We start from the raw sequence: 12212 nt of genomic DNA, 5'->3' as shown, positions 1-12212 counted from the left end.
CCGTTTCACGTAAAGATAACACTTGATTGATTAGCACTACCTTCTTTGTTTCAAGAAAGAAACCAGCATGATAATTTTTTTGATATTTATATTGTCTTTGTCATTCCACAAAATGGGTTAATGTTTTGAAGTGTTCTTGATGATGCATCTTTTTCTTGAAAATGTCTTTGTATTGTTTTGAGATGCTAGACAGTAACTTCATTTTTCTCTTGAGCTTCCTGCTTTATGGAGAGATAAAAGAATACTAAAGTTTTGCCCAGCTGAATTTTGTCATGGATTTCACTTAGGGCCCACATTAGGCATGTTTAATTTGAAGTTGTGGTTAAGGTTACAAGGGAGATTTTTACAGTGAGGATTTTTCTCAAATTCATAAGTCACATGGATTTTGGTAGCTCTGTAACAAGTACTCTTCTATTCTGATTTTTATCCCAAGCTGCCAGTTATTTTAAAGAATTATTTTTTGTTTCCGCTGCTTCTTTGTTTGGTTCTTGTTCATGCTGTGTAGTTCAGAGCCTTACATCTCTAATTTATTGTCTTGAGAGACAGATGTTTTATGACTGCTATAAATGTCTGAGAATTGCTGATGAGCGGTCTTTTCAATACCTAGTATTTCTCTTTTATGTTTCCTTATCTCCTAGGAGCCTACAAGGTAGACCCAGGACCCCACTGTGCTAGGCTCTGCACAAAAGCTGAACGGAGGCAGTAGATGATTACAGAGGGATGGTGACTAAAAGGTAGGTAAGAGACTGTACAGTGGGTAGATGCTGATGTCATGGAGAGATTCTAAGATGCTGTCTGGGAAAAGACCTGTGAGATGACTTTGTAGACCATTACAGTTATTCTGCCTTTCTTTCCTCCCTAAGCTAAAGAAATGCAAGAAATGGGAGGAGTGCAAGAAAAACAACCTGCAATTCTCCTTTCTTCTCTCCTCTCTTAAATTATACTCAACTTTGAAAAGGGAAACTACATAAAAATGGGGATGTTTATTTAAAGAGAAACTAAAAGGGCAGCTGTAAGGGTAACATGTTTGTAGGTGGCAGAGACACTATTTCAGGATGCTGTTTTGAAGGCTCCACACGAATGCTTAACATCAGTCTAAAAAAGAATTAGGAAAAGGAAGCCTTTATAGCTAAATGACAAGGTAGAGGAGACTATTAAGAGCAAGAGGCCATCTTAAAAAAAGATGTGGTTGTGTTCAAAGAACTAAATAGGACCAAAAAAAATCCCCCTATCAGGCTAAACATAAAATTAATAAATGCTCTTTTTTCAGCCACACCAATAGCAGGAAGCCAGTTGAAGAGTCTGTGTGGCCTGCATATTATGCCATTATGAAATGAATGATCTGAGATAAAGTCATGGCAGAAAACTAAATAATTCTTGTGTGGATGTGCTTAGCACTGAAAAGCATGGAGTGGCTCCTGTTTTGGAAGCATGCTTGTGGGAGGCTTATGAGATTGCCTTTCTCAGCTGGAATCGTTTGTAGGAGAGATTGAGAGGAGAACAAATTGCGTGTTCTCTGTTTAACGGGTCCAGATGTAGCTCACCCAAGTTTTTAGGGAATGGAAGAGTGAAGTAGGCCAGCTACTGACTGTGGTGTGCAGCCTTTTGCATTAAAGTATCTCTGCTGTCGAGAACTTGAAGATGTTTAACTTGATGCCATGTTTTAGAAGGCATTCATTGGGCCTACAAGGATGCTGGGGAGATACTCTTCATTAGGGAGTGTAGTGATAGGACAAGGGGTAATGGGTTCAAACTAAAACAAGGGAAGTTTAGGTTAGATGTAAGGAAGAAGTTCTTTACTGTGAGGGTGGTGAGGCACTGGAATGGGTTGCCCAAGGAAGTTGTGAATGCTCCATCCCTGGCAGTGTTCAAGGCTAGGTTGGATGGAGTCTTGGGCCACATGGTTTAGGGCAAGGTGTCCCTGCCCAAGGCAGGGGGGTTGGAACTAGATGATCTTATGGTCCTTTCCAACCCTACCTATTCTCTGATTCTATGAATCAGGGAGCCTAGAAACCAATAGGTCTCTTGTTTAAATTGGGTGGATTATTTTAAAAATTAGATTAGTGGCTGGTTTAGAAAAGCCATCAGATAAATGTGATGGAGATACTGAGGAAGAATTGATTTCTGTGAAGGGGAGCCTGATAAAGAGGAGATTTAGAAACAGATGAATATTAGCTTAATATTAGGGTGCTTACAAAGATGAGAGAGCCAATATTCTTAGTAGTGGCAAACCATGTAGCAGGGGATTAACATACAAAGATTGCAGATTGAAATATTCTGATTGGGCATTATAGGAAAATCTTTTTCACTAGGAGGGTAACAGCACTGGAAGAAGTTACCTAGAGAGCAGGGGTGTCATCTCTCTGAATGGAGGCTTTCAAGTCTTAGTTGGACAGTGTTACAGCTGATCTGATCTACTGTGTCTTTTAGTGGTTGGTCAGATTGGATAACTCCCAGGGATCCCTTCCAGCCAATATTTTTGTGATTCGAAGTCAAGGCATACTAAACTGCTCCTTTGAGGGAGGTAAGCAGCATACAGATGAAAGAGATTTTATGATGTATTGTTCTACTTTTTGAAACGGCATTTTGTATTCAAAGTCCTCTCAAAAAAAAACTTCAAAAAGAACTAAACAGGCACAGGTTAAGGGGGGGGGACTGCCAACTGTGTAAATAATTGGTTAAATGGTAAGAAACAGAAGAGAAAAATGTGTTGGAGATCACCAGTGGATTTCCACAGAGATCTCTGTGAGTGCCCAGGGAGATCTTTATATTCATAAGTAGCTTGGAACGGAAGTGTGGTGACAAGGTTTGTTTCTGAAACTAAGTTACTGATGGGAAAAGAAGGTAGCAGAAAAGAGGGCAGACTGAAAAACTGCAGAAGAACCTTATAAAACTAAGTGGCTATTAAAATGGTGGATGAAATTCAGGATCAGTAATGGTAAAATATTTTGAGCTGGCCTGAGATCTTGGGGCTAGAAGCAGTATTTTAATGAATCGCCACCCCCCATTCTCCGCCCCCCCGAAAAAAAAAAAACCCAACCCAAAAAACCCAGCTCTGTAGTAGCAATCAAAAACCAAATTTATGTCAGGAGTTGCTCCGAAAGGAGAGAGTTCAAAATATCATTAGGCCAGTCTCTAAATCTGTTCTGGTCTCCTTAGGTCAGAACAAGTGGAATAGAACTGGAAAAGGTTCAGAGAAAGGCAAGAAGAATGAAAAAGGGCAGCAGGGTGCAGAAGGCATCCATGGAGCAGTTTCCCTGCAATAACAACTGCCTAGATGAGTCTCCAGACTGAAAAAGAGGTAGTGGCCAGATGCTAATGTTAGAGGTCTGTAAAATCATAAGAGCCGTGAGGTGTCTGGATGGGAAATGAATACCCAGTACCACCTTATTTTTGTATTAGAAGAGATATCAGGTGAAGCAGGCAGGGAACAGTTTCAAAGCTAGGAAAAGAAGGTTTTCTTTGCATGATGTGTAAGTCACTTCTGAAATTCCTTGCCATGGGATGCTACGCATGCTCCATGGGTATAAAAATGTGCTGAACAAAGTTGGAAGGAGAAAAAGAAAAAGGCGACTAACAAAGGTATTTTTTCTAGGTACGGAAGTTACTGACCTGCAAATTGTGGAAAGCTGTACACTAAGTGCTTTTGGGAGAGTGGGAGAGAATGTTTCTGTATGACTGCTCTGGTTTTCACCGTTGCCTTAAACACCTGCTCTTGGCTGCTGCTGGAGGCAGGACAGTGGGTCAGGCTGAATATTTAGTCTGAGCCAGTTTGGTTGTTCCATTTAGGCTAAAACATCCAGCCTGGCCCACTGTGGTGGTTTTTACATGCTATGCCACAAATAGTAAGTGTGCAGTCTCAGAGGAGATCTCTGTTGATAAAACTATTTTAAAAAATACTAAGCTGATACGTGATTTGAGGTCTTGCACTGAGCTTGGAGGCTTCTTCTTCATTGTAAGATAAATGCTTTTTATCTTATTTTGGCACTTGATAAATTACAGTTAAATTCATCTTAATGTGTTCAAGCTATTTCACTGAGAGTTCAGTTCTCACCTTTTTTTTTTTTCCTTACTGTGTTTCCTGTCCAGTCTGCACTGTCTATCAGAGAGCAAGGAATTACCAAAACACCTTTTCTCACTACATAAGTCCTATTGACACCCATTTTGGTATAGACACAGTGCACTTTGGGGGGGAGAGAGGAGCAAGATGAAATGGCAAAGCCTTGTGAGAGTACAAAGAGAATGAGAAAAGAGTGCTGAACTTGGAGATATTTTTGTGTCTGTGAATTAGCTTGAGAGGCAAAATGTTTGAGTTGTATTATGATGATCAAGGGGGAAAGGCTATAAGTGGCAGGGTTGCATAATAATTGAAGTTGAAATGGCCAAAACAGATAAGGCTACTGGAAAAGAGAGGGTCATGGAAGAAGATTAGTGGAAAATGGGTAAATTGAACTGAAGGAATTGAAGGGTAAGCAAGGATGAGAAACTACTGAAGAAAGTTCTTAAGAATTAAAAGGGTTTTAGAAGCTTAGGGTGGAGCAGATACTGGGAGTGAAAGTGTCTTTGGTTTTCAGTCAGTGGTTTATGAACCTGAGATGGATGGATTTATGTAAGTAGTGTTTAGATTTCCTGTACCAGTATCTGTACTTTCTAAGGGGACTTGAAATAAAAAAAACACAGGAGGGAAGAATAACAGTTTTTCATTACATTGGAGAGGGTAGTCACTCTTGGTAAAAATAATTATAACAATAGCAAAACCAAGACTAAAGCAGCTGAAATGGAGACTCAAAGGATTTCTAAGTGACTTGACCAAAACTTGCAATGACAAAGATTGCATAAATATTTCAAATGGAGATGTACAGAGTCCTGAGGAAAGAGTGTTTTTCTTGTAGGAAGATGGGGTATGAAGGTATGGCTTTACATAACTGGAGGGGAATTGCAGAATATGAGCAGTTACAAGAGAAAAAGAAAGAGGTATATAACATAGGTCTTTACCAATGAAAATATTGCTTAGGTCAGCCATTTCCCTACCCATGTAATATTTTGAGCTCATCCAGCTGTGAAGAAGAGTCCTTTCTCGTGGCCATTCTAACTCTTCTGATGTCTTCCTTGTGGCACTGTTTGTGCAGTCGTGGGAAGTTTTTCTTTGTGCCAGGCTTGGGGAATTTTAACAAATGAAGCATAACAATGAAAGGCTCCTTAGCAGTGGTAGTTGTTTGCTAAAGGAACCTTTATTGCTTCAAAGCAGCAGTAGCAATTTCAGAATGGAATGAAGGAGCTTCATTCTCTTTCAGAAACTGTGTGCCTGGTATGTAACATAACTGTGGACCACTGAGCTGCAAACAGCTTTGTGCTGAAGTGGTGAATTGTGCTGTACTTGACTCTACATACGAGGTGGAGGAGGATTAGAGAGGGATGGATGAGGTCATTGTGTAATGGAAAGTAGCTTTGTTTCTCGCTACAGAGAATGAGACTCTTCCCATTAAAGCCTGTTAAATCTCTGAGATTAATAGCATCTAGAAGCAGGGTTTTAACACCTGGTGTGAAACTAAATGGTCTTTGATTTATAATTTTAATATCTTCCTTTTTTTCCTTTTTTTTCCTTTTCTTTTTTTTTACTTTTTTCCAGATATCTCTCAATTGCCTGAGTTCTTATGGGTTGCTTTCTCTTGTCTTGATAATTTTAAAAATGTCAAAATAATTTGTAGAAAAGGGCACTGTTTTGAGATCCTTTGAGTTGTTTTTTTTGATCCAGGTTTGGTGTATTTATTTATTTATTTTTTCCCCATGTGATACAGATTTTTGTATTTGCAGTGTGTGCATCAGTGTAGTGTGTGTAATATGTTTTCTCTGGAAACCCTTTCTGCAACAACATTGTAAGAAGTTTGAATTATTTTTCACTCAGCTTCAGGTTGCATCTTTATAAAACATGGTGGAATCTGATGCTGGAAAACATGCAAGATTGGCAGTCCTGGAAATTGAAATCCCTGTTTATCTATGGAGTAGATAGCACAGCCTATCTATCCAAACTCTGTATGTTGGCAGTACAACTCATGATTAACCTGGTGAGATGACCTCTGCTTCAGTTATGTATTATTTACAGAGCACTAAATGTTTGCAAAGACTTTGCAGAGTGACAGCATCATGTTTCAGTTTGTGTTTTCAATATCTTTCTATATGATGTGTTTATTAAAGTATAAATACAGGGTTTTTTTGTCTCTACAAAGTAAAGAACTATTAACTCTGCACTGGATTTCCCATGTAGATGTGCTTGTCTATAGTATGTTAGTGTAGTACTAGTACTATATAGTGTATGAGTACTGTAGTATATTAGTGTGTATTAGTACTGTAGAAATTAATAGGGCTGTAGTGATTGAACTAATACATGATAAAATGTGATCTTTTATATTCAAAAAGTTAGCAATTTAAAAACCCGAATTCATCACAGTGACTTTAGCAATACAGGTACTCTACTAGATCGCTCTGCAGCTAGTCCCATCAGCATCATGGTGAAGTGGTATGTAAGGGAGGAGAGAGTTGGCCAGGTATGAAAGGATAGAGGGAACCTCTTGCTGTATCCAAACTCTGCTTTTGGGACTCTTCAATAGCATGCAAGTCCCATTTCTGGGGACTGAGGTAGAGCATAGCAAGCACACCATGCTAGAAAGTTTGTTACTATGCTTAGATAAGTTGAGTATCATTCACATTTTAAATCTGTCTTCTTGAGTTATATGTTTCCTAACACCACCAGAAATTGCCAGTTTTTTACTTGACCAGATGCACACAATATCAGAAAGTTTCTTGGTTTGTTTGGTGTTTTTTGTGTCCAATCTCTTTTCCTTTTTGCGCCTTTCTAGGTAAAATCCTTCATTTCATTGTTATGCAAGACTCCCAGTGGGAAGGTCTTGCATGCTCAGCATTTTACTTCTGGGCTCTTTATTTTGAATTCCAACAATTCCATTCCATAGACCCTTCTCATACCTATGATGCTTGTATCACATTGCACCATCACTACATAAACTGGCACTCTTTTGCTCTGACTTAATAATTTTTCAATACAACATCTGCAGCCAAAGGACAGGTTTTACTTGGACTTTTATTTGTAAGACCTCGTATTGTCTCAGGCAACACTAGCTGAGGATGTTCTGGCTGCAGGTCATCCAGCCTTGCCTGGTGGTGTGCTGGAGAGCTGGCATGGTGGGGAGGGAGGTTTTCCATTGACTATTGCTATGACAGCAGCGAGTCTACTGTGTGGCATAAAATGTAGGGATGGTTAGGAAGTTTCCCTTTAAGCACCTGTGGGGGTACTAGACAATTTGGGTGGAAGCAAAACAGCCTACGAAAGCTGAAACAGTGCCTTTATTTTTAGAAGAATCTAAGGGAAGTTGCAATCATCCTGCATGTTTCTATTTATGAGCTCAAGGTGACTTTGACACATTTGGCCTCCAAATCTTAGATCCTTCAGAGGAGGAGTCTAAGATATGTTTCAGTGTATTAAATCTGTGCATACATACTGTATGCTTATAAGATTTTAAAGTGATAAATGATAAAAGATGGCTACAAAGCTACAGAAGTCTAAAGTAATTTTGGATATGATGGAGACATCAGTGACGCTTCGTGTAATTTAGTCTTTGACTGATGGAAATTGTCAGACACTGAGAAGCCATTGCGAAAGATGTCACCAAACAAATTGGATTTTCACAACATTGTTAGTTTGTGAAATAACCTTACATAACAGATTTTTTTCCTGAAAGCTCTTAAATGAAAATAATTAAAAAGAGCATCATCATTAATAATTAGATAAAACATGCAAATGTAAGCAAGTTAAAATAACTTTTTAAGAGGATATTTCAGACTTGGAAAAAAACAGAGTATATTTATTTTATTTTTTTGAGACACAAATACACAGAGCAGCACAATGTATTTTCTGAAGAAAACCCACATGAGGCTTCTGTGTACTGAAACAAATGTCAAGAGCTATTCCTCATTTAACCTTAAGTTGTTTGACATCCCCTTAACTGTTGCTTGACAGCTTCATTGGGTGCTTTCTACTAGATAGTACATGATTTCTGTTGTACCAAGTTTTATTACCTTTAAACAGACTTAAAATAGAACTTAAATTTTTAACAGTGATGTTGGAGGAAGAAAACGCAGCTATGATTTATTCTCTTTAGAAGGATTTTTTTTCTTCTTTTTTTTCCCTGTCATGTCTTAGGATATAGCAAAAAATAAGCAAGTTTGTATTGACAGGAAGTTCAGGCATGTGCAGATATGCTCCTCATGTGTGAAACCTTTGTATGCGAATACATGGAGTTTTAAGTATAAGCATTGTGTTCATTTTGAACTTTGCCTTTTGTTTTGGAAGACTGATAGATTGGATCTTTGAGTTTAGAATAGTCTTTGAAAATCTCTAGACCTTCCATTATTTTTAATTTTGCCTGGTTTATTTGAAGAAAGAATTTATTATCTTCTCTTTCATAGAAGGTGTGAAATACCTGTGTCTGGATTCAGGATTTAGTGAACAACTAACAAAGTAGATGAACTTTCAGAAAGATCTAACAGAAGCCACTATTTTCCCTTCAGGCTTCTTGTTCCAGGATTCTGATAGCTTTGTCAGGGTTTCCGGTGTTTCTGATGGACATACTCAAAAGATGGCACGGTTAGCCACACAATTGATGTTCCTAATTAAAAAGAGGCATGTTTGTATGATGCCTCTGAATTATCTGGATGTTAATGCAACTGAATGTGGCACGGAAAGGAGTTGTGTGATTTTGCTGTTGCAGTTCTCAACTGAATCTGAGACCTAAATGCAAAATCTAGTGTGGAAGAAAGTCATGTAGATTTGTGGGTCCCCGTTGAGCACCATTGCATCCAATCAAGAGGGCTTAATCGTGAAGTTAGAAGGAGCGTTAAACAATGCTTTCCTTCATGTATAAAATCTTCCTAAATGTGTGGGGAAACTTTAGCTGATGTATAAAAAAATCTAAATTGTCATCTTTGCAGTGGTAATGTTAAAGAGCAAGGAAAGTGAGATAGTAGCCTATTTATCCTGTACAGAGACATTGGATGGATCAGTCCACTTAAATGTTCTCTGAAGGATACTCTATTGCTTATCCAAGAACTGAAGGAGGAATCCAGAAGCTTGATGAGATGAGTGGATGTTTTGAGTGCTTACCTTGTTAGAAAAGCTGTGTATAAATTAGTAGGGAGCAGAAGTGTTCCATAGCGGTCATGTAGGATGGGAGCTCTGAGCTGCCTCACCTCTCCCTTTCCTTCATATCTGTCTGCTAAACCTTGCTGTTATTTAAGCTGTTGCTATAAAGAGAGGCTATGTTGGTTATTTATGGGAAGAAACAGATCAAAAGCTGGTAATCGGCTGGGAGTAGAGAGGAGGAGGGAGTCTGAAATGCATTTGCAAATGGTGGCACAGGGGTAAGTGGATGTCAAAGACATGCAAAAGTGCATTCCCCTGCACTCTATTTTGGTTGTCAGAGATGTGGCCACCATTCATTTGCTGAAAGGTGTTTAGTAACCACTGCCATTTAAAACTGTATCAAAGAACTGCAGGACTGAACCCACTATGAGAAGGATAAATCTGCCTGTATTATTTAACTGAAGCAGGCGATCACAGTAGTCATTTCATGACACTTCGGAACTCATCCAGCAGTTCTTTTGAGTAGTAACTACTTAAATATAATCTTTATTTTGGAAGTTTGCCTAGTATTAATGTCCAGAATATCCACTAATAGTTTTGTTTTAGCAGTACAATTTGTCCTTTAGATTGGCAATTCACATTTAAAAATGTATTATATTATGTCCTTATGAAAGCTAAATCCCAAATACTATCAAGTACTTTTGTACAGTAGTGTACAAAACGGTAGATGGCTGTTTTCACTTGAATATGATTTTTTTTTTTTTAACCCCAGCTATTTGAAGTTGTGTTACTGTCTTCCTTCTGGTTTCTCTTACATCCGTGTACAAATTTTGGCATGTTTTCCTGTACAGTTTACAAATATAAAAAAGTATGTCCAGATGGCTACGGTGATAATCTGTGATGTGATGATCTTCTCTTTTAATTATTCAACATGTACAACTCCAATCTCTGTGTTGCCTCTTGCCAATTTGTGTAGCAACAGCTAAACTTCCTGGCTTTGAAGTCTGTCAGAGGAGGAGAATCCCTCCTTCCACGGCCTCAGACTGACTTCTGATGGCCACACTGAGGATCACAGTTTGGTTGATGTCCCAAGCAATGATGGGGGAAAGTGGTCTGGATGACTTGACCAGAAGACCAGATGCAAGAGGAAGCAAACTAGAGGTGGGAATCTGGGTCTTGGGAGCATAGCAAAAAGGTCAAGGAGCTAAGGGATAGCTAAGAGAAAAAAGGATTTGAAAATAAGAGCTGAGATTTTGCTGGAACTTGAGCCTAGGCTGTGCTGATCTGAGTGGCTTTATTCTTACCTCTAAGCTGCTTGTGGTGCTTTTCTTTGTGGACCTGTGGGTTTGCTGGTGCTTGCTTGAGGAAGCTGTGGTCCACTGGTGCTATGCCCCACTGATGAGGCAGATATGGCCACAATGTGATAAATGGGATCTGAGACGTTATTACAAACTTGCTTCATTCAGCCCACTGTTCTTGAAGTAGTACTTCCGTTGCGTAGATCACAAGTATCACAGCTCTTTGAGGAGCACTGGAGAACTGACAGATTTTTCTTTTATGAGTTGTCACCATCAGCTACAGGTATTAGCAGACTTTTGGCAGAATGTCACTGGGATTTTAAGGATTGATTTTTGAGTGCATTGGTCAGTGACAGCTGATGGGTGACTGCCTCTTGCAGATCCTAAAATTCATGCCAATGCAGAAATGAATGGCAATATTAAAAAAATGTTGAAGGAACTGGGTAATCAGTTTGTTAATTGAAGCTGACTTTCACTTTATGAGAATACAAATTAGAATATGCTACTCTGCTGCATAGCAAACAGTCTGCATTGCTGGGACTAGTGATGAGACACGGTAGTATATGGCTGGATTATTTCACTGAAGAAGCTCTATAGCTTCCAGTCTTATCTTGATGTTTAATAAGGTGATCTTTGAGCTGTTGCTGTAATCTAATTGTGTATCTGAGTGATATACAAATTGTTTTTCTAACACTATACTGAGTAAGGGAAGTATTTCAAAGTAATTGTTTTATAAAGAGGTATAGCTTTTATTTGTGCATTTGACAGGGGAACAGGATTAATCATTAGAGTAAAAACAACTGGTTGGTTTTTTTAGAAACAAGATTTGAAAGAGTTTTGGTATTTATTCACCTTGTGTCTGTATATTATTAGGACAAGGGTGACTTAAAAAAAGAATCACAGTTCATTTGGGGAAAAAAGTGAAATGCGAACGTCTTTAGTACTCAACATTCACAGTTTTCACTGGAGGAGAGCGGAGCAGCCCTTTTGATGCTCTCACATGTCCCCCTCCTGTCTCTCCCCCCCACCCCCATCTCCTTTTCCTTCTGGACTCCAGAGCTTGTCACTAGTGGTGTTGCCAGGACTGGGGATTGAGGTCGTACATGTCGCTTGAGAATTTAGCTAGATTTTTTGGTGGGTGTGATGACAGGGCCTTTTCTACATATTCCTTTCTCTAGCAATCTTACTCTCAAATGATTTGTATGAATTTGAGGAGTTCGGCTTTAAAAAAATATCAAGAGCCATTACAGAAAAAGGCACTGTATCATAGCTACATCATAGGGCTGTTCATGTATTCCAGTTTTATGACCATACAACTGCTGATATCCTCTTTCCTGATTTGTCTGTATGTTCACTAGCAATATACAACAGCGTGGGCTCTTCTTGCTAAGGAGGTAACAACAGTTCTCCCTGTCTGCTCATCACTTGTAGCAGTAACCTAATTGATTCTTTTATTTTAATAAATTGTAAAATGGTACTGCTAGCAGTACAGTAGACAAATGAGGTATTTTTAATAAAATTGACATGAACTAAAGATGAAATAATTATTACTATTTTAAAGTGTGTACAGTAGCAGTATGGAACAACAGCTTTCTTTGAACTCATAATTCTCTTCTAATGAACCCATAAAATGTATAGTCTGTTTCATTAGACAAGTACATTTTTTTTCAGGTTCATGCACAAAAGTGCATGTTATCCAGGGTAGTTAGTTAGCATGAGTAAATTTTAATGAAACTTTTACTGTTTTGCAAACCAAGAAG

General features: G+C 38.6%; 1 protein-coding gene across 9 annotated transcripts in view; it reads left to right on the top strand.

Annotated features, from left to right (window-relative positions):
- The window catches only part of SEMA5A (semaphorin 5A), a 326650-nt gene that overhangs the window by 78110 nt on the left and 236328 nt on the right, over window positions 1-12212 (top strand). For all 9 annotated transcript variants that reach the window (XM_030495666.1, XM_030495658.1, XM_030495648.1 and 6 more), the window contains one exon: window positions 639-734. The gene's annotated coding sequence lies outside the window, so the exon portion shown is untranslated. The remainder of the gene's footprint in view (window positions 1-638; window positions 735-12212) is intronic.

This window comes from Strigops habroptila, chromosome 1, assembly GCF_004027225.2.
Source record: "Strigops habroptila isolate Jane chromosome 1, bStrHab1.2.pri, whole genome shotgun sequence".
Taxonomy (NCBI): Eukaryota; Metazoa; Chordata; class Aves; order Psittaciformes; family Psittacidae; genus Strigops; species Strigops habroptila.
The sequence above is the reverse complement of the archived record's forward strand: the minus strand, read 5'-3'. Positions and strand labels throughout refer to the sequence as shown.